Source organism: Ambystoma mexicanum, chromosome 9, assembly GCF_040938575.1.
Source record: "Ambystoma mexicanum isolate Mex_15411 chromosome 9, UKY_AmexF1_1, whole genome shotgun sequence".
Lineage (NCBI taxonomy): Eukaryota > Metazoa > Chordata > Amphibia > Caudata > Ambystomatidae > Ambystoma > Ambystoma mexicanum.
Window position 1 is genome coordinate 660,885,642 of NC_090931.1, and position 20,232 is coordinate 660,905,873.

The 20,232-nt window shown below is 45.4% G+C and overlaps 2 protein-coding genes across 5 annotated transcripts in view; one reads left to right on the plus strand and one right to left on the minus strand.

Moving 5' to 3' along the window:
- The window catches only part of ORC2 (origin recognition complex subunit 2), a 369,154-nt gene extending 354,817 nt beyond the window's left edge, over window positions 1–14,337 (minus strand). Inside the window, exon 1 of one of the 2 annotated variants that reach the window (XM_069615439.1) lies at window positions 14,164–14,337. The gene's annotated coding sequence lies outside the window, so the exon portion shown is untranslated. The remainder of the gene's footprint in view (window positions 1–14,163) is intronic. The other variant, XM_069615438.1, reaches the window with a different exon arrangement.
- An 11-nt stretch (window positions 14,338–14,348) lies between these two features.
- Window positions 14,349–20,232, plus strand: part of LOC138488465 (queuosine 5'-phosphate N-glycosylase/hydrolase-like) — a 212,017-nt gene continuing 206,133 nt past the window's right edge. Inside the window, exon 1 of one of the 3 annotated variants that reach the window (XM_069615440.1) lies at window positions 14,349–14,503. The gene's annotated coding sequence lies outside the window, so the exon portion shown is untranslated. The remainder of the gene's footprint in view (window positions 14,504–20,232) is intronic. The other 2 variants (XM_069615442.1, XM_069615441.1) reach the window with 2 other exon arrangements.

Sequence of the window (20,232 nt, forward strand, 5' to 3'; positions counted from 1 at the left end):
TCCCACAGGAGGGCAGAAATTCTCCAAATCCTGGGCAGAACTTTTTCCCCAGGTATCCACCCAATTTCCAGCCCCAAAATCCTCCACCCTTCTTTCCCCAATTCCCTGAGCCCAGACAACCGAATCCGGGAGAGGGGAGGCCAAGGGTGGAGGGGTATCCAAATCTTCCCAACCAGGGGTACTACCAAAGAAGGGATAGCTACCCTTCCCGGGATCAGCCCAGGGGAGAAAACAGGGCCCCGTAACAGCCTGAGCGGGTTTCCCAGTTAGAGCGCCAGGTTCAAAACATGGCGCGGGATCTGGGTCACATACTGAGGGCTCAGCAGAACCCTCAGATCGGCATGCCGGCGCAGAACGCACCCAACTCTGGACCTGGTGCTCCAGAACAATGACGGGGGCAGCACCCCGATAACTCACCGGTTCCCAGGGAGGAGGCACAAAGGGAAGGGGGGTGTAAAGCCTTGGAGGAAGCTTCCTTCCTCACTTGTAAACAGCCCCTGGAAACCCAGGAACCGGAAACAAAATCTCTTGCCCCTGAAAGCCTGCCTCCTAAGGAGCAGAGGGGGGGTAGGAGAAACAAAAGACCCAAACAGACTCAGTTTGAGGAGGAGGTACAGATCTTCCAATTTGAGGGAGAGGGATCCTCAGAGGATCCTGGGAAAAGGATCTTCTCCTTCAGAGAGGGGGGAACTCCTCCCAAATAAAAATGGGTCCCTAGGGATGCAAATCCAGACTGGGGAGATGTGGAGACTGAGCTACCGCCGCCCACCATCTCATCCCAGAACCAACAGCAAGAAAATCCCCTGGTTCAAACCCATCCTGGTGACTGCCTCCAAAAAGGGGGGGGGGGGGCGGCCCACAATGGCTCTGATCTCCAGTTGCCAATTTTTTCTTTCAGATTCCCAAGGCTCTCCACAGAATTCTGCCCAAATTTCTTCTCTTGAAATGTCCAAAACCAGAAAGTTAGCCCACCAGTTGTCCAAACATGTGCATTATCTGTGCCCCCTTGAGGAGAAGGAGGGAAGATATTATGGCCCGGTACAAGTACAGGGGCAGGGTACAATTTTGGCACTGGTGGACACTGGATCTCAAGCTACCCTTCTGTCCAGAAGGGCCTTTGATGAACTGAATGCAGGAAGGGGAGGGAATTACCAAATTCCTCTCACCTCACTTCCTGGACAATTCCAGAACTTTGACGGGAAGGAAATTCCCGTCGAGGGGACGGCAGACTTGGACATTAAAATTGGGCGACACAAGTTGAAACACCCAGTCATAGTTGTGACTCCAGAGGGCACCCCTTGTTTACTAGGGAATGACCTCCTGAGAAGGTTGTTACCTCTAATAGATTGCGTAAACAAGGTCCTCTGGACCCAGACTAGCCGACCAATAAAATTAAAACAGAGTGTCAACCATGTTAGTTTAAACGGCACCTGCCACATGGTTGAACAAAAATCTGACCAAGTAGAATTCCACTTCGGAATAGCAAAATTCCAGACGTGACAGTAATAGCAGTAGGACAACAGACTGGTGATGGAGGGTCCTCTCTATTTCTGAAAATCAACCTTCCTTCCAGTCTAAAGTGGTACTCCACGCTGGAAGGAAACAGTCTGAGATTCTATACTAATCCACAATCAGAAACTCCCACTCCTATAGTCCAGAAAGATGTGAAATCAGCTCAGAGCCTGGCTGATATTCAGCAAATTGGAGAGCAGTTGTTCATCCCTGTCCGATTAAATGATGGGAAGGACTCTATTCTCGCTCGAGTGTGTGTGAACAACGGTAAGAGCTTCATAAGCGAAGCCATGTTCCGCCAACTCCCAAAAGATCCAGCCATTCCCACATTCAAACTGATAGACAAATGGGAAATGGACCTGGAAGCACCTAATTCCAAACAGCTCCTGCCAAGCAGGTGTATGCTCAAAATCTCCATTGGCAACAAGAGCATAGTCCATAATTGTTGGGTCGTGCGAGACGTCACTGCTGCCTTTTACTTAGGCAGTGACATTCTCAATCGCTTTGCCATTAGTTTGGGCCTAATAAACTTCAAAGCTTGGTCCTGATTAGCGGATAATCCCATGGGCTTTGATGATCCAGAAAAAGCATTTAGGTCAGCTCAATTGCTACCTTATGCAGTTGAAATTCAGATCAAAGAGGAAGTCACCATCCCAGAAAGGACCCGACAATTCTCCCTGGAAGTGAAAGTTAAAAGAGGACAATATCTGCAAAACCCTGATGCTTACATACATCTAAACGCTTCTCTCCAACAGCAAGGGTTGGGGGTAAACCCAACACCATTAGTCAACATAGAACATGACACCATTCTAATAGAGGTGGATAACAGCGACTTAAAGAGTATTACTCTAGCCGCAGGCACCATTATTGGAATGGCGGTTGATGACCGACATTTTTCCATTGATTTAGGTAATGAACTGTTAGGGCCAATCCCCAAGGACTGCTTTGACAGTGACAGTGATGACAATACAACACCAGACAGGATTTTTACCCGGCATGGGGGGGAACTTCCTGGTGTACACTTCTTGCCCTTATGGTAAGGAAGATGTGACTTGTGACTTCAGGAGGGATGAGGGGATTTTCCAGGTCCATGAGGGTTGCCTTTCCCACCTGAAGCCTCCAGTCCAAATCAGCACTCTGACCAGGGACTTCTCCACCCAGCTGGAGGAGGCCGCTGAAATAGCCAAACCAGAAGTCTTTCCAGGCTTCAGGCAGATGGTGGAAGAGAGAGTCAACCTAGCTGATGCCTGTGTGACTCTGGAACAAAAGCAAAAGTTGAAACAAGTTTTCTTGGATTTCCAAGATCTCTTTGCGGTAGACTCATATGACTGTGGTCGCACCGACATCCACACAACAACAATCCCCACGGACCCTGGCATGACTCCGGTGTTTGTGAAGCAATATCTCTAGCCTGTTGCATCAATGGAGTCCCTTACTGAAATAATTAAGAACCTTGAGTCCCGGGGAATAATCCGTCCAGTCCACAGCACCTTCAATAATCTGGTGCTGGGAATATTGAAGCCAAACGGCCAGTGGAGACTCTGCGCCGACCTCAGGGAGCTCAACAAACGGGTCCATACTTCCCGATGGCCTCTGCCCTACATTGACCAAAGGCTGGCCCAGATCCAGGGGTCACAGGTATTCACTGCAATAGACCTGACCAATGGATACTGGACTGTGCCTGTCAGTAGGGAGGACCAATACAAGCTGGCTTTTACCTTTGGGGGCCAGCAGTACACATGGACCCGGACTCCCTTCGGATACCTTAACTCCGGTAATGAGTTCAATATTTTCCTACATAAGGCCATGCCCGACCTGGGTGCGAGGGGTAACCTGGCTTATGTAGACGATGTCCTCATCAAAAGTTCATCTGTGGAGGAATACATAGCGGAGATCCGTTATGTTCTGACCCAGTTGAGGGCCGCCGGAGCAAAACTTTCCTTTCAGAAAGCACAGTGGTGTAGAACCCGTGTTAATTTCTTGGGGCATGAGATTACTCCTCAGGGTCTCTGTCCCTAGGAAAAGAAAGTGGAAGCACATCAAAAACTGAAAGACCCCACAACTCAGCGGGAACTAAGGAGCCTCCTTGGACTGACTAATTACAGCAGAAAGTTCATTGAGGGCTACGCAGAGATCACCAGACCCCCGATTCATCTCCTGAAGGGGGGGGGGGTCAAGTGGGAATGGGGTCCAGAACAAGCCGAGGCAGTAAAACAACTCAAAAGAAGCCTCTCACAAGCGCCTTGCCTAGCTTACCCTGTCAGAAACAAGGAGTTCTTCCTGGAGACGGGGTTCTCTAATACGTGCTTGACAGCAGAATTATACCAAAAGCATGACAAGGTCAATAAAGTAATCTCCTATGCGAGCAAAACTTTAACCTCTGTGGAGGAAAAATTCAACGATTGTGAGAAGGCACTCCTGGCAACGGTGTGGGCATTGAAGAATTACCACCCGTTTATACAGGGGGAACACATCATAGTGGAGACTCCACACCAGCCTCTGCAATATCTCCAAAGTGACAGAATCCGGGCCGGAAATGTGAGTAATTCCCGAATTACTTCCTGGATTCTGTCAATGCAAGGCTTTCCTGTGGAGGTCAGATATGGCCAAAACAAGAAGAGTCCCCTCGCGCAAGGTCTGGCTGACTTGCATGATTGTGCCAGAGAAAACTGTCTCGAGGACGAAAGTCTAAAAATCAAGGACAACACGGAGGCATACCTTAATTCCCCACACAAAGTCTTTGAAGAGGACAAGTGTGAGGGAATGCCCACTGTCTATGTGGATGGATGCTCTTACCATGTTGACAACAACGGGGAGAAAGAACTGGTGGCCGGCGTAGGGAATGCATGGGTGAATGAGTTCCTAGAACCCTCCACTGGATACAAAATTGGTCCCCGAAGTAGTCAGGTGGCAGAATTGATGGCTGTGCATCAGGCCATCCTCACTGCTGTCCAGCATAAACTCCACGAACTGGTCATAATCACAGATTCGGATTATGTACGGAACGGGTTCGTGGAGCACCTGGTTAATTGGAAAACCAGAGGCATGTTATGTGCTAACAACAAACCCTTGAAACATGGGAAGTTGATCCAAAACATTGATGATCTGGTCACCTCGAATGAGATGACCATCTATTGGAAAAAGATCAAGGGTCATTCCAAAGTAGAGGGACCAGACAAAACTGGAAATGACTTAGCTGATCAGCTGGCCAAAACCGGGGCCATCCAAGGGGATCTAATTGAGATTGAGTCCCTGTTGGGGGAAATCCAGGTCACTGCTATCACTAGGTCCCAGACAAATGCTCACCATGATCTTTCAATTGCACAATGGAGTAAGGAGACCCCTGATGCTGATTTGATTACCGCTCAGAAGGGGGGTCCAATAATTGGTAAATTCTACCAGCACTTTGAGGACCCTGAGAACTTTCCCCTGACGGATACCGATTACATTGGGAAAGAGGACCTAAGAGTGTTGATGAAATGTCCAAAAATGTTCCGAATCCAAGACGGTTTGTTGGTAAGGAAATCCAAAGCTGGCCACGATCAGTGGGTGGTTCCTACCTCATTCCGAAGCCTGATGTTAAGTCACGCCCATGATGCGGCCACCGCCGGTCATAGGGGGTTTCACACAACATTGGAAATCTTAAGAGAGGTTGCATACTGGCCACACATGGGGCAGGACCTCGACCAATACTTGAAGGGGTGTCTTGTGTGTGCACAATTTCAGCCATCATCCCTCACGCACCGTGCACCCCTCCAAAAGAGGGGGATGACACTGCCATGGTCAGATTTACAAATCGACTTTGTAGGCCCCGTGATTCGCTCGGCTAGGGGGAATAAGTACATGTTGACTGTGACATGCTTGTTTACCAAGTGGGTGGAATGTCTCCCACCCCCAAATTGCAAGGCAGAAACTGCAGCTGCCCTGATGATTAACCACATCTTTTCCCGTTTCGGTTTACCTCAAAGGATTGAGTCAGACAGAGGTAGCCACTTCACCAGTGAAGTGATGACAAAGATGTGGGAGATACTGGGGGTCAGAAGGAAGTTGCATATTGCTTACCGGCCAGCTTCTTCTGGGGCAGTAGAGAGATATAACCGAATCATTGTGAGCATATTAAAAAAGTTTGTGGCAGATTCTGGGCCAAGTTGGGATATCCGATTACCTCTGGTCCTAATGGCCATCAGATCTACCCCTTCATCTGCAACCAAAATGTCACCATTTGAGTTGATGACTGGGCGCAAGATGGTGCTTCCGCAGCATTTGCTCTACAGGACCCAAGAGCAGACACTAATAAATGCCTCCACAACTCATGAGTATGTGGAGAATTTAAGGAAACACCTTCAACATGCTTTTGCTTATGCTCAGCGGAATCTAGAAAGATCAGCTGATAGCATGAAGACCCACTATGACCTGAAGACTTCCAGGAAGGAATATCAGGTGGGGGACCGGGTCCATCTATACAATTTCCAAAGGAACCAGGCCAAACAGCGAAAATGTTTGCCTACATGGAAGGGACCCTTTGAGATTATAGACAAAATCTCCCCTGTGGCCTACAAGATCCGCATCCCCAAAGGCGGTTTGGCAGAGGGGGAAGACACGTGGGTCCACATTAACCTGTTGAAGTGTTGCCATCCCAGGCACACTCTGCAACAACTGGAGGAATCCGCTGGAATCCTAGAGGGTACTGTCTCAGATTAATTCAGTTCTAACTTAAAATATCCTACATATCGCCTATCAAATTCTGAGTTTCTCAATGTGGGTGTTTTTTGTTTTTAAATGCAAAAAGAAATGTGCATGTTCATATGTTTTGACTATAAATTTACATGCCACCCCACTATATCAATGGTGGGGGAGAAATGTCCATGAATAGGTATTGCCGCTCTTCCTTTGTCGTCCTAGGAGAAAGAAAACCTGGAGACTGGCCAAGGAGGACGATCCGGAGACCGGGAGCAGAGACCGGGGGGCCCAGGGTACCGCCCAATACTCCCATCAGGACCGGCGAGGAGAACCAATCGATCCGACCGGATGGAGGAAAAGATGCTGAACTGTGCCATCTATTGGAAGAAGATGAGGAAATATCCCAGGTCTTGCGAGTCCCATCAGTGAAACAGAATGGCCATCGCAAGAGGGGGGCTTGTGGGATGTTTTTATCCATGCATCCGAGCCCTACCTTAAAACTGTGCAGTACTGGCATTGAAAACATCATGACGGCCAGAGCTTCCCAGAAAATGCACAGGGAAATGCATGAAGAATAGGCTGCCACTCATTTTTGCCGATGTTATGGGCACAGAAGGGCACTGCCTAAAACCACCATTGGACTACCCACACAGTAGTCTGAAACCATTGGGAACGGCAATGCTGATTGCCAAAAGCAACCTAGAATTGTGGGGAATTCATTTTCTTAAATCCCAAAAATGGGTGCATTACCAGTACTCACCACTATCAGAAAGCCGGCGGTTTAAAACAACACCAGACTTTTTTCTTTTTTGTGTAAAACTGAATAAATGAACCCAAGGCAGGCCAAAGAAAGACTTACTGAGAGGTGGATACAATCTAAAGTTATATTCTGAAGTGACTTTAAGGTTTATAACAAGACTGGCTGAGTTGTGGATTTCAGCAGTTTAAGTAAATTTGGACTGAAAGACACTAAAAATCTAAATGTTTAAAAGAAATGAGTGACCTACTTTTGAGTGTCACATAGGTTGCAATTGTTTAAATGTCATAGTTTTAAACTTAGAATCAGCATTCTAGCTGCATATGTAAAAATGGTTCATTTTATTTGAATGCAGAAAACTGGGTAACCAAAAGTGACATTAGCTGGGGCCTGGCTTAAGGAACTGAATTCTGCCCACCAGCTACCCCCGACAGGAGATGAGACTTGCACAACAGCTATGTTCCCAGGCCTAGCTGCCCTTTTGCTGCTCCCACCAAAAGGGATATGACACGTCTCTGATTGGATTACCAAGGGACTGCTAGAGGCTAAACATAGGACCCAGGCAGAGGGTTTATGGAAGTGGCCATAAATGGCTTCCTCTTGAACAATGGGCCTTCCAGGGCCCAGGCAGATGGTTTATTGCAGGGGTAATAAAAATGGCTTCCTCTTGGCAGAAACTGGGAGGGGGAGAAACTGGAGACAGAGGCTGAGCTTGAAGAAAGTGGAAAGACTGGTTTCTGTACCATGTGGCCTGAAAAGACACACCCCTGTAGCCAGAATATGGTTTTAGAAAAAGATGAATATCTCATAGTACGGACTTGTCATAATTATTTAAATGATACCATAATTCTTGTGATTTTTCTGCCCACATTTTAAGAGGTTTTTAGAACCGGTGGCATAATCTGGGGGGAAGCTAGCAGTTAAGAGGGTATTACTTAAAATGTATGCATGTTAAAAATCTGACACTTCATCAAGTAATGTCTATACTCCTTGCGCACATGTGTATAAATTTGGGGTAATGTCCGATATTACGAAACCAGTTAAAAAGTGAAATATGTTGCCATTTCTGAACGCAAGCTCCCAGGAAGAGCAGATTTGGACAGGGTATACCTCCTGTGATATGTGATGGGTGCATGTAATTTTAAACAAATGTGTACCTGTGCAAATATGTCTTTTGGGTCAAAATATAGATTGTGTGTAATTTGACAGGGGTGGGTTCTCTGTATCATAAACAGACCTCATCATGATGACACTTCATTTCATTCCCCCAATCAAGGGGAAGAGGATGAAGTGGCCAATGACAAGTGGAGAGGGGTAGAGCCTAGTGATGCTGCACACACACCCATTTTCAAAACACATAAAAGCAGACAGTCAGGACAGATAGGGACATTCAATTCCAGTTGCTGCAACGCGCTCTGCCGGACCACACAACATCCAGAAGATACTAGATTCAACACAAACTCCAAAGAACTTGATTCAGAACTCAAAGCAAGGGCCTAAACCCACAAACTGAGAACTCTTCTCAATGGGCCTCAGCATCCAGCAAACCGAACAGCGTGCAGATCAGCGCTGGGTCCAGAGAAAGCTGTGCAGAAAGATCCAGAAGCAGTGCTGTACCCAGAGAGAGAGCAGAGCTGACCCAGACCACTGTTAGCAGAACCAGAGAGCTGACCCAGATCACTGTGAAGTGCCGAGACCAGTCCGGAGTACAGTCCAAAAACCTGACCAGATCCGTGGCGAGGCCTATTTCTAAATATATTGTGAGTACCTAGCAGAACGGTGCAGAACCAATCTCTTAGTTAAAATAATATAATTCAATCTATTTTAATCTAACCAGAACTGCCTCCTAACTGTCACCTGTCATTTGCAAAGCTGTTACCTGTCATTTCTAGTTGCTAGCTGTCAATTGTCTTTTTGAACTTTAAAATTTCAAATCTGAAAAACGACCTTTACCATATCGCTCATATCTCCGTGACCGTTTGTCTTAGAGACTTGCAGTAACTTTCCTCTGAAAGCTGGGAATCTTGGTTTTCCTACGAACCTAGAACCGCATTCCTACCCCCGATACTTTTGCCGCACTCGCGAATTTGCCGCGATTTGCACATTTCTCCATGTGTGAAAACAGCAGTTCTTGCTTTCCTTGCTAAAATTTCGTTTGCCTCTTAAGAACCATCCCTGAATCATTGCTAGAGTGAGCCTGGACTAATATTAACTAGATACCACTCACCCTGAACCTCCAGAGGGAATTAAAATCATTTTAGCACATTTTCCAATATATTGCTATCACATACAAAAGCATTTTGGGGCCTGTGTTTCAAACTTCTGTAGTCTAAGCTTGCTGGGGTGAACTGAATTACATTTGATTGCATTTCTGAGAACTGTGTGCTTTCCTTGCATTTCCTTGCATTGCATAAAGGGGCGAGGGGATTGCCAGAGAAACGTGATTACATTGTTTTGTTGAAATCATATTGAGTATTTTCTGTATTGCATTTTCATTCAACATTACATCCATCTGAACTTATATAAAGCATTCTCTACCACCTTATTCTTCTGTTCCTATTCACAAGTGTGCTAGTGCCAGACTATCCATTATTGATTACTGCTCAGATTCAGTGTGATATTCAATTATTAAATTATTATAAAGTGTGATATATATATCTATTGTTTAAATTATCAAATAAACCTTTTAAACTTGCAAAACAGAACTACTTCTTGGCTCAGTGGGGTCAGGGGGATTCCAAGAGAGGGGTGTTATATAGGGGTAGTCATCCAGAACGCATGAACTGGACATAAAGATATATCAATAAGGGTTTCCATTCAGTATCCCAGACTAGGCATTGACTTAGCTGTAGTGTTGAATTGAATCCTCTCACAATACATATTAAAATAAATAAATAATAAACGCAACAAACAATGGTAGTGCAGCCAGCACGCGGCAAGTGCTGGGATTAAGGCAACAGACAGGGTGTGTCTAGTAAGTGCAGGGGGTGGTACAGATACAGATCCCAGTGCAAGGCATTGCCAGGAGGCAGTGCGGGTGGGTGGCAGAGTGAGCAGGAACCTGGGCCTGGAGGTCAGAGGGTAGGCCAAATGCACGGTGCCGAGAGAGAGCTGATCAGCAGGGGAGAAGAGGGTGAAGGCAGAAGCAAAGAGGAAGGTCTTGAGGTGCTTCTGGAACAAGAGATGGTTCTCCTCAAGTTTCAGAGTGGCAGGGAGGCCCCAGCCGAAGACAGATCTACCCTCTTGTTTCTTTGAAAAACAACTGGCCATGAGGGAGGTAGAGTAGCAAAGAGGTTGAGAGGGGAAGTACTTACGAAGGGACAGCTGCAGGTATTTTGTACCCAGTCCCCAAAAAGCCTTGTGGAAAATGCAAAGGACTTTGAATTTAATCATTGCATCCACTGGGAGCCAATGGAGAGATTTCAGGGCTGGAGAGATACGATCCCAGGGCTTGAGGCTACGGACAAATCTTGCAGTCCTGTTCTGGATGGTTGCAAAGGGAGGAGAGTAGAGGCAGGTAGATTTAGAAAGAGGCTGTTACAACAGTCCAACCTAGAGAGAGCCAGGGCTCGGGAGACTGTGAACTTCTTGGGGAAGGAGAGGAAAGACAGAGTACCTCTGAGGAGGTGCAGTAGGAAGTTTGACTTTTTAGAGACATCAGAGATGTGGGCAGAGAAGGAAAGTGTGAAATCAAAGATGACCAAGTGGGGGTAGGAGGAGGGCCAAGGGAGGCCAGCCAGAGAGTGAGGGGAAAGAAGGGTGAAGGTGTGCCAATGAGGAGGATCTCCTTCTTGCTGGCATTCAGGCAGAGATCGTTGGCGGCACACCAATCCTGAATGGCAGATAGGCAATCAGAGATGAGAGAAGGAGAGGAGTGGCCGAGGTAAGCCTGAAAATGAGTTGGGTGTCGTTAGCACAGCACTGGAAATTGGAACAGAAAATGCCAATGCGGTGGGCGAGAGTTGCCAGGTATTGGTTGAAGACCCAGGGGGAGAGGTTAGACCCCAAGGGAACACCGCAGGTAGAAAGGAAGATAGGTGAAAGGAAGGACACAAATTGGACCTGCGAGGGTCGATCAGAGAGGAAGGAGGTCAGCCAGGCCAGGGCCTGATCAGTGATATCCAGGTTGTCATGGAGACGGTTGAGCAGGATGGTATGGTTGACTATGGCCAAGGCTAAAGAGAGATCAAGTAGGATGAGGACCGAGGGGATGTTAGAGTCAAGGTTGGAGAGCAGATCTTCACAAGATTGAAAAGAATTGTGTGAATGTTGTTAGCCATTTTTACGGAGTCCAATCACTGCCCTAGTACTTTCAAAGCGACAAATCCTTGTCCGAAGAATATTGTGCCCCTGATCAGGATAACCAGACCGTAGTCTGCTGGGAAGAATGGCAATGTTGAAGTAAGAGAGGGAATCTGGAAAGGAGTTTACAGACACTGGTGGTTAGTTATGCACGGCTAAATGCTTGTATTTGTATGGGTGAGTATTCATCCTTTATATGTGGGCTTTCTTTTTCAGAAAGGTGACACAGAAGAGAATGTGTTAAGCCAATATAGGCACTGGGATTCCAAGGCAGTTTTGGAGTGTTAGAAGATAGATATTCATTATTGTTTGGTGTGTGATGGGCTCTAGAGCGTGCTCAGGAAATCCTGGTAGATATGTAGGCTTAAAATACCTGCCTTGTCCATTTGTGATACCGCAGGTAAATTCCCAAATAATAATTTGGGGGCTCCCATGCCAAATCAGAAAGGAGCATAATCGAAGAGTACGTTGTGTGAGAGATGAATATTGCTGGTAACAAGTGGAGAGAATTAATAAAGTAAATAGGTCATGTCTGACCCTGCATATAAAGTAAGCACAGTTTGTGTTCTGTAGACCACTTAATGCCACACTAAAGCTACCTCACAGCAACGAGCAGTGGGGAGGGAAGCTTTCAGACTACAAGCCACCAATCTAAGCAACAGTGTGTCCAAAAAGCAGCAATGATGGACCCCCCACCCCCGAACTTTCCAGTTCTCTTTGGCGGATAAAGAACTGAGGCTGCTCCCTGCGCTGCCTTTGGCCCATGCTAGCAAACCTTTGAGGATTCCTGGGATGTTGTGAAGACTGGACCCCTCTTAGGTGGATGCCTGGCTCCTCTTCGAATAATCTGCACAAAAATGACCACTTTACAACCCGTTCCCTGAGCTGCACTTGCTTAGTTAGGTTAACAGGTGGCTGTATGGTGAAATATACTTAGCTTTGGAAAACAGCTCAGTTTACTGGACAACCTGCTCTTTCTAAAGCACTCAACAGTTTTTCAGGCCCAAAGGTCCAGGATATTCCTAATACCCCGAACGGAGGACCAACATAGGGAAACTGCAAGCACAAAGGGAGGAGATACAGGATTCCCAGGGTAAAAGTAATCATGGCCTTAACAAAAGTTGGAGCTTTCTGGCAAAGGTGTGGCAAAAGATCAAGCCATATTCAGATATACCCCATACATAATTAGGCGAAGCAATGAGAATACAGAAAGCACAGGGTGCTGTCCTATATACAAAGAATGGTTTGATTGTCAATAACGAGGGCAGGGTATGAAGAAACATCAGGGTGGCTTTCCCCTAATGGGATTTTAAAAAAAGAAGAGACATTTGAGATTGTGTGAGGACTTCAGGGGATGAATGCAAATATTGTTGTCACCCACTGCACATTTATAGACATTGCAACACTTATGAGATACTCAAATATGAGATACCCAAATATGTTCTACCTAAAACATGCAACCAGTGGTTCAAATGGGTCATGGATGTCATCTATATGCTGATGATGCCCAAAACCTTGTGGATCTCGATGGGCATCTATTGGGGTAGACCGCTCATTACCACCTACATAACATTAGCCAGTTTAGCAATTTACTGGATGGGGGCCCCTTTAGCTCCTAGTTCAGGCAGTTGCCCTAACTAGAATGCAACTCTGCCTGTCTCTTTACCTTTGTATTGCCGATAATTTACTGCTTAAGCTTCAAGAAGTTCAAAACCATGCAGTATGTGTGATTTCTGGGCAGAGAAATGCTGGCTACATCTCTCAGGCCCGCCTATCGTTTAGAGGGCTGCTTATAGAAGACCAGATTCAAGCCCGGGTGTTGTCGCAGATGTGGGCAATTCTGAATGGATGTGCGAGTATCTATCCAACCTGGTTCAGCGATATCCCCATACACTCTTTAAGATCTACTGTTAATAGACTATTGGTGGTGGGTAAACGTAGCAGTACTCGGTATGGCTGTAGATTACTGGGCACTTTAGGCGTTGGTTGTGATACAAATAACCAATGTCTATTAGAAATAGTACCATGCAGCAGGCTTTTAGGTTTCGCCTCAAACAGCACCCGAGTTCTGATAATGTTCCTAAAATAGGTCTTTGTTATCTGTATGAATGATTATGAGGTATTGGGGTCATTGCGAGGATGGCGATATTTCAAACAAATATTGCCATATTAGTTTACCGCTAATGCCACTCATATCCGCAGTAAATTAGCTGCGTTGCAAGTGGTGGTAAAATAGCGTTAGTCCCCATTCACGGGACTTGGAAGAATTAACAGGAAGTGGCAATGCAGTAATGAATACAGTTTTTGGAGGTATAGAAGTGGATGAAATACATACAATGCAAATTTGAAGTATGGCTCTGTAGTACAGTAAACGTTGCAGTAATTTCGTTACTGACACTTTTTACTGCACCACCTTACGCGCAAAGGCCCCACGGTCTACCACCTAGAACTACAAACTATAGAATCAGGAAACCTGACCTAAAATCCCCGCTTCTCCACTTGACCATAGGGTGTGATTCCGACCAATGCACTTTACACCATTGTGCCTTAGCTGACAACATTGTTATGACCTTAAAGTGGTTATTTTAGATATACACTAGAACCACACACGTGTATATATAGTGCTTTCCACAGGCTGGTATATTTTACGTAACTCGTAGTATATCCATGTTGAGCCATGCTTATTTCCTCGTAGATTAAGTTAAATAATATTACAATACTAATAACGTAGATGTAACATGGGAGGTGGTTTGAAAGCGCAAATGAGAACTTTGTCTCGGAGACATGAAAAGATGTGATTAACATCCTCCATCCTCCTGCATATGCAAGTCAATACAAAAACAGATATGAAGAACAGCGGCTACAAAACTATAACGTTGTTGTTGTTATTAACATAATAAAGTGCCAGTTACCTATTGCAATTCGCTACGGTGTGCTTTTTAGCTCTCCATATAACTTGTCTAAAACTCTGCATCCCATACCCACGATAGTGCCTAGTTGCCATCCGAGAAACGGACCTTAGCTACGCTCCTATCCCCCCCATCACGTGGGGTACACGTTCGGTCACGTCTGGGTAGTCACGTGCCTCAGGTTCCGCACTTCCTCAACGTGTAGTCTTTGTAAGGCTGGACTCTAGCGGGAAGGCTGGCGCAGCCTCGTGCCGAGAGGGGAAGGCCGGAATGTAAGAGGACATCGTGGCTGAGAGCTTATTAACACCGTCATTCCTAAATTGTGAAACGAATTTGGTATACAGTAAGTCTTAAATTTGGCCTGCCAGAAAGAACGAGTATTACGGTGTATTTGGCCGATTCGTTATGTGCAAGGTAGTGTTTTGGGGGGGGGCATGAGCACGGCCAATGAGCACAGCCATTCCTCCAGTTTCCGGCGAATTTCCATTTTATAATAATGCGAATAGTTCTTTTTCTTTCCAATTGGAGAGGAGTTTTTGCCATACCTGCTGGAGAGAGGTATTTTGGGGATTTGTTGTGTGCACTCTTCAACAGAGAGGGGAGATGTGTGTTGTACACTGGGACATATTTGACTGTTTTTCCTGTGCAGAGGGACACATTTGGGGACGAATTTCCAGCATAACGGTTTACATTAAGGCGTATAATTATTTTGTTTGTGCAGAAAGTAGGGCGAACGCATTTTCAGGATAAAAAAAAATGGGATAGTCACAAACATAAAAGGACTACCAAGATGGAGACTTGGAACACCCTATCGCGCAGTATTTCTAGGACTGGACTGCTATCATCCATATAAAATGTACTGTTTTGATTTCTAATGTAAGCATGTCGTTAAGAAAGCAGCTTTTGCTGTGATTGCTCCAATTAATATTACAGGTCTTCATATGTATTCGTTTTGTAATCAGGCTTTGTGGCACAATGAGGTAATTCGTGTGTTCGGTACCTGAAAGGTTGGGGGTTCCGACCGACCCTGTGATGTCAGAGATATGGTTAATGTGACACAAGAAAATATGTAAAGTATTCCGGTGCTTGTTTGATTTATAAGTGTTGCCCACTATCAATATTCAATCATTTCATGGTGGGACTGATAGTGGTGACCTTCCCTTTCCCTAAAACCAGGACAGGGTTTTTAATTTTAAAAAACTGTTGGGGCGGGGAGAGCGGTACCAATTCTGGGACAGTCCAGCAAAATTGGGATGGCTGTTCGCCTAAAAAATTGTCGATTTGGAAGGCCCGGGAAGGGGTTAGTTTGTGGATCTCATATGTGCAACAGCGAAAGGAGGTGTGTTTTGTGCAGTGGGGCATACTTGAGTATTGCAGCGCCCTTCACTTTAGCACCTTGTCATCATTCCACAAACAGGAAGGCATGACTTTGAGACAGCATTGTGGTTGAGAGCTGATGAACATGGATATATGTACTTGCACAAACGCAGTGAACTTTGAAGGTACTACCTTCAAGAAAGGCTTCCATCGCCTCTCTGCCTCAGGAAAAATCAAATGCGCACACCAGCCCCCTTCCCACAATGAGAGCCAACATATAACAACGTTATGTGTTCTTTCACATCCTTGGGCAGGGGGCTCATGTGTGCACTTGCATTTTGCTAGGCAGAGAGGCGAGGGAAGCCTTTCCTAAAAATGGCAGTTTTAAAGTTTGAAAGTGAACCCCATTTTACTGGGGCGCCCCTTAAATACAGGGGATCCATAATCACCATAAACCAGAGTAAATGCACCCTTCTAGGGACTCAATAGCCATGAGTCTGTCTTGCAGATGATAAGACTTCAATCTTTACAGATCATGAGGATTGGGGAAATGGCAGAGGACTCTGCCATTTGAGGCCAGCATTCTGTCGTCGTTGCTGGCTCCCTCCAAGGTCCTGACGACTACGCCTGGACCGGCAGCTTAAATACTCTTCAGTTGGTCATTGGATACCCGCAGAGCTCCTCCAAACGTGTTCTTCTAGCCATACAAGAGTTGCTGTAGTGTCTCCAGTGTTGCATGGCCAGGTTCCCTACTTTACATAATACTGTATTAGCTGGAATACTTCGTTTAGCATAATTTTACTATGTTATAAACATTCACACATAAACACATCTTCACGCCATTCTCTCAGCACTTAACTCAATAAACTTATATTTGATCTGGTCCAGCAATTCCTACAAAAAAACTGTTTTCCCATAGTATTCTGTCGTGCCTTGAATCTTTTTTAGTCTCCATTGGCCTGTGATCGACAGGACCAGTTGGTCAGCCACTCTCTGTTCAAGCCTGCCTAGTCTATATTTAGCACAGCTTGACTTTACCGTGTGCTTTGACATTTGATTTTTAAAACTACACAGAATAACATTTACACGTGTTTTTCAATGAATTTATTTGTACATTATATTTTAAATACTCCCTATCTATATTTAGTGACTGGCCATGCCTGTGTGTGATTATTTTTGCATGAAAAAAGCTTTCCCAGTGCTATAGTGCTTAGAAGTTTTGACTCATTTGTAAAGCGCTTGGGACAGTTTGGAAATGTAGGAAAGTTCTAGGCTCCTTCCCAACATTCCACCCTTTCATTACTTCTACAGTAACAAACTCATCCCCACCCCACATATCTACAACCCCAGAAATATTAGTTTGATTTTCTCTGTTTATTGTATGGCAAGGTTTTTTAGGTCCCCCAATAGATACTATCATCTTTGCAATATTAGGGACTATAGGAACACATCATTGGAGACCCCACTGGCACGTGCAGAAGAGAACCAAGAAGAACATGATCACAGGAACCAGTATTTTTATTGCTGCCCCCAGCCGTGACAGGGCCCAATCAACGGCAAGCGGTAGCCAATTTGTGTTCTGAATTCCACCATCTTCCTTCATTTGAACACCTAGATTGTGCACCGCCTTGATGACATGGGATAGTGACCCATTCTCAGCATCCTCCGGGGGTAGAAAAGTGAAGCAGCTGCTTGTACCCCAGGAGCCAAAAAAGATTAAAAAGAAAGTCTCTGCTGAGCTAAAAATCCAATACTTGTCAGGTATTCCTCTGAGCAATGCGGAACAGTCTTTTGACAGTTTCAACTTTTCTTTCTTCCCCGCCGTTGAAATCGTCCTTTTTCTGGCAGCATACCAAATTCTTGTGTGATCTTCAAGCATCTTTCTGTTTCTTAGGTGCTAAAGTGGCTGTTGGCACCTGGACAGGCATTTCTTCTCCCTTCAGGTGTTCATCCAGGATTACTAGTACCACTGAGTGAAGGATGGCCAGTGAACACCTGCCCCTCCAAGATTGTAGGAGTTGCAAGTAGGTTTATCAGCCACAAACCCAGTAGTAATCCATCACTCCTGCTGTTCCTTTCGTCATACCAGGGATCACAAGAGTGTGGTTGCACTGTGTGGTTGTGCCACCAGGAACTGTTCCTTCATTGCTAAAACAAAGTTCAAAATGTTTGGCCCTATCTATTCACATTGGTTTCTTCATTGTTGCAATTTGTGTCAACCTTGTGATGTATTGGGACCATATTTGCGCATACATAGTCTCTATTTGGGATATTGCTTCTCCGCTGTACTTGATCAGCCCATCTGCCAGGCACATCACTGTGGTGCCCTGCCATTTGTCATTGTCATTTGCGTAACCTCCCAAAGAGAAATATGGTCCTTGTAGATGCTGGCGGTATTTCGTGTTGCCATTGCATAACCCTGGATCTAGATCAATGCTCCTCAACTGCACACTATGTGCCTGGAATATGCCCTTTATCCCTTATAGTGCAAGATGTACCAAGCATTGTGCCTTTGTAATTGGACTGGATGTGGACCTAAAAAACCTTAGGAGACCCTGATGTGTGCGGGATAAATGCACACACGTAACATCTTTCATTGATTTCCTTCCTGCAATGCGCATATCAGAGTACTAGCTATTCAATGTTTCTCCATTCTGGATGTCAGAAATAGTGTCAAAACCCAACACCATATTTAAATCATACGTCATTCATACTTCCCTTTTCATTCGTCTAAAAAACCTTGTAGGGGTGGCCGGCAAAAAGTGAGACATTTTGTGTTTCCTTGTTTATAGACATATTAGCATTTTTTCCAACTGTCCATCCCCCCCTTTATATGGCCACCCCATATAACAAACATCCAACAACCACAACAAGTGTCATACAAAACAACACATTACTACTACATTTATAGACTAAATAACATCTTTATCTTTATCCCTACATAACAGAGAGGTCGGTCAGTCATCTTTGCTTATTCCTGGAGAGGAGAAAAAAGGTTATCAAGAAAGGGAGAGAAAGAGAGAAAGTAAAAGAGAGAGGGGGAGAGAGAGAGGGAGAGAGTGTTACGCTCACCTGGTATCCACAGGGACGCCACCCAGCCCTGGTGGATGATTTGCACTCTCGAACCCTCTCCCTGTCCCTTGGTAAGTCCTCTGATTAAAGATGGGTCTGCAATATAGGAGAGCTGGATTCAATACCAGATTGTCTTTATGTTTTCCCACCTCCCTTGGCCTCAACTCCTTCCTCCCCCTTGGGCCTTCTCCTCACCTTAATATTGTAAAATGTGGATTCTCCGTCCTGCTCCTCGTGGCAGGGGCGCATAGATGTGGGGCGAGCAGCAATCAATTTACTTCACTGGTGCAAGCCGCCTGTGGGAATCCAGGCCTGCTGCGACTCCATAGGTTTGCTGCTTTACAGTCTTTATATGCAGTTATTATGTTTCTCTTAGTTCGAATAACAATGTCTTGCTTCTTTCCTTTTGGTATGGGAAGGTATTTTGGTGTTGTCATGCAGTTTGAAGATGAGCATGGGCCGGTAGGCGAAAGCGTGGTGTTCGCGATGCTGTCCGCTGAGTAATGCGCGATGCGCAGCGCTGTTTTGCCTTTTATATTGCTAATCTGTGTCTTCTGTCTCCATGCAGGTTGCGATGTTCCTCGCCGAGCGCCGTAATGTGCCAGCAATGATACTGACCAGGAGATGACTACCCAGGTAAGAATTGTGTGGCTTTCTTCATTCGGGAGGAAACGTGAGTAAACGCTTACTAATGCTGTCTTTCTTTCTCCTCTTTCCAGGTCATGATATTCCAGGATGCATGCAGTGCCGGATGATGGAGTCCTTACCTTCAGGTGAGTGGAACTGAAGTCAGCGATGGATTGAAGACAAAAATTACAATTGAATAGGTACAAAGAAGAGTGCTCTAATGAAAACACACTGTTTCACCCCTTATTACCCTCTGCATTAAAGGAGAAAAAGAAACTCACTTTCTTTGTTTGGAGAAAATAATAGTTTGTTTATCTATGCAGTTAAAAAAATCAACATAGAGTGAACAGTTCTCCAAACAGCATAACATCACACGGTTCAATTGGTAGTGGACAGTACTAACGCTATGCCGCCAGGCCCCTTTCGAGCCCCGAAGTGAGTCAGCACATTTCTACAGCGCTCTCCACTGGCCCGCTATTCGTGATTCATGCACAAAGGTTTCCGCGCGAGGACCGCATATTTAAAATCAGAGTCCATCCCACTCCAAGATCCTCACAAATGAGGATTACACTAAGATCCTTCCCACGCCTGGCGTAATACTAGAAATTCGTGCCAGTGGAAATAATTATCCACAGCACCTATTCCACCCCGTGCAGCACTTCGTCCTGATGAAGGCCGTACATATGCTGGGACATAATTGGTCCACCTAAACGGCCGAAACACCTTGGTGTAGACGCACCCCGAACAACAGTGCATTGTCACTGTCCACTACCAATTGTCAATTCACGAACCCCTTTTTTTTCTGTTGTTGCTTACTTTGTCTAATTGTGTTGTTTTATACTGAAGTATATGAATCACCATAACAAACTATGTATTTTGATTGAGTTTGCGTTACCTACACGTCTGTTGTGTCAAACTATGTGACCCCATGTGTTTGTAAATATATCCTATAAGCCTGTACGGTTGGTTTCATTGAACCATGTGATGTTATGCTGTTTGGAGAACTGTTCACTCTATGTTGATTTTTTTAACTGCATAGATAAACAAACTATTATT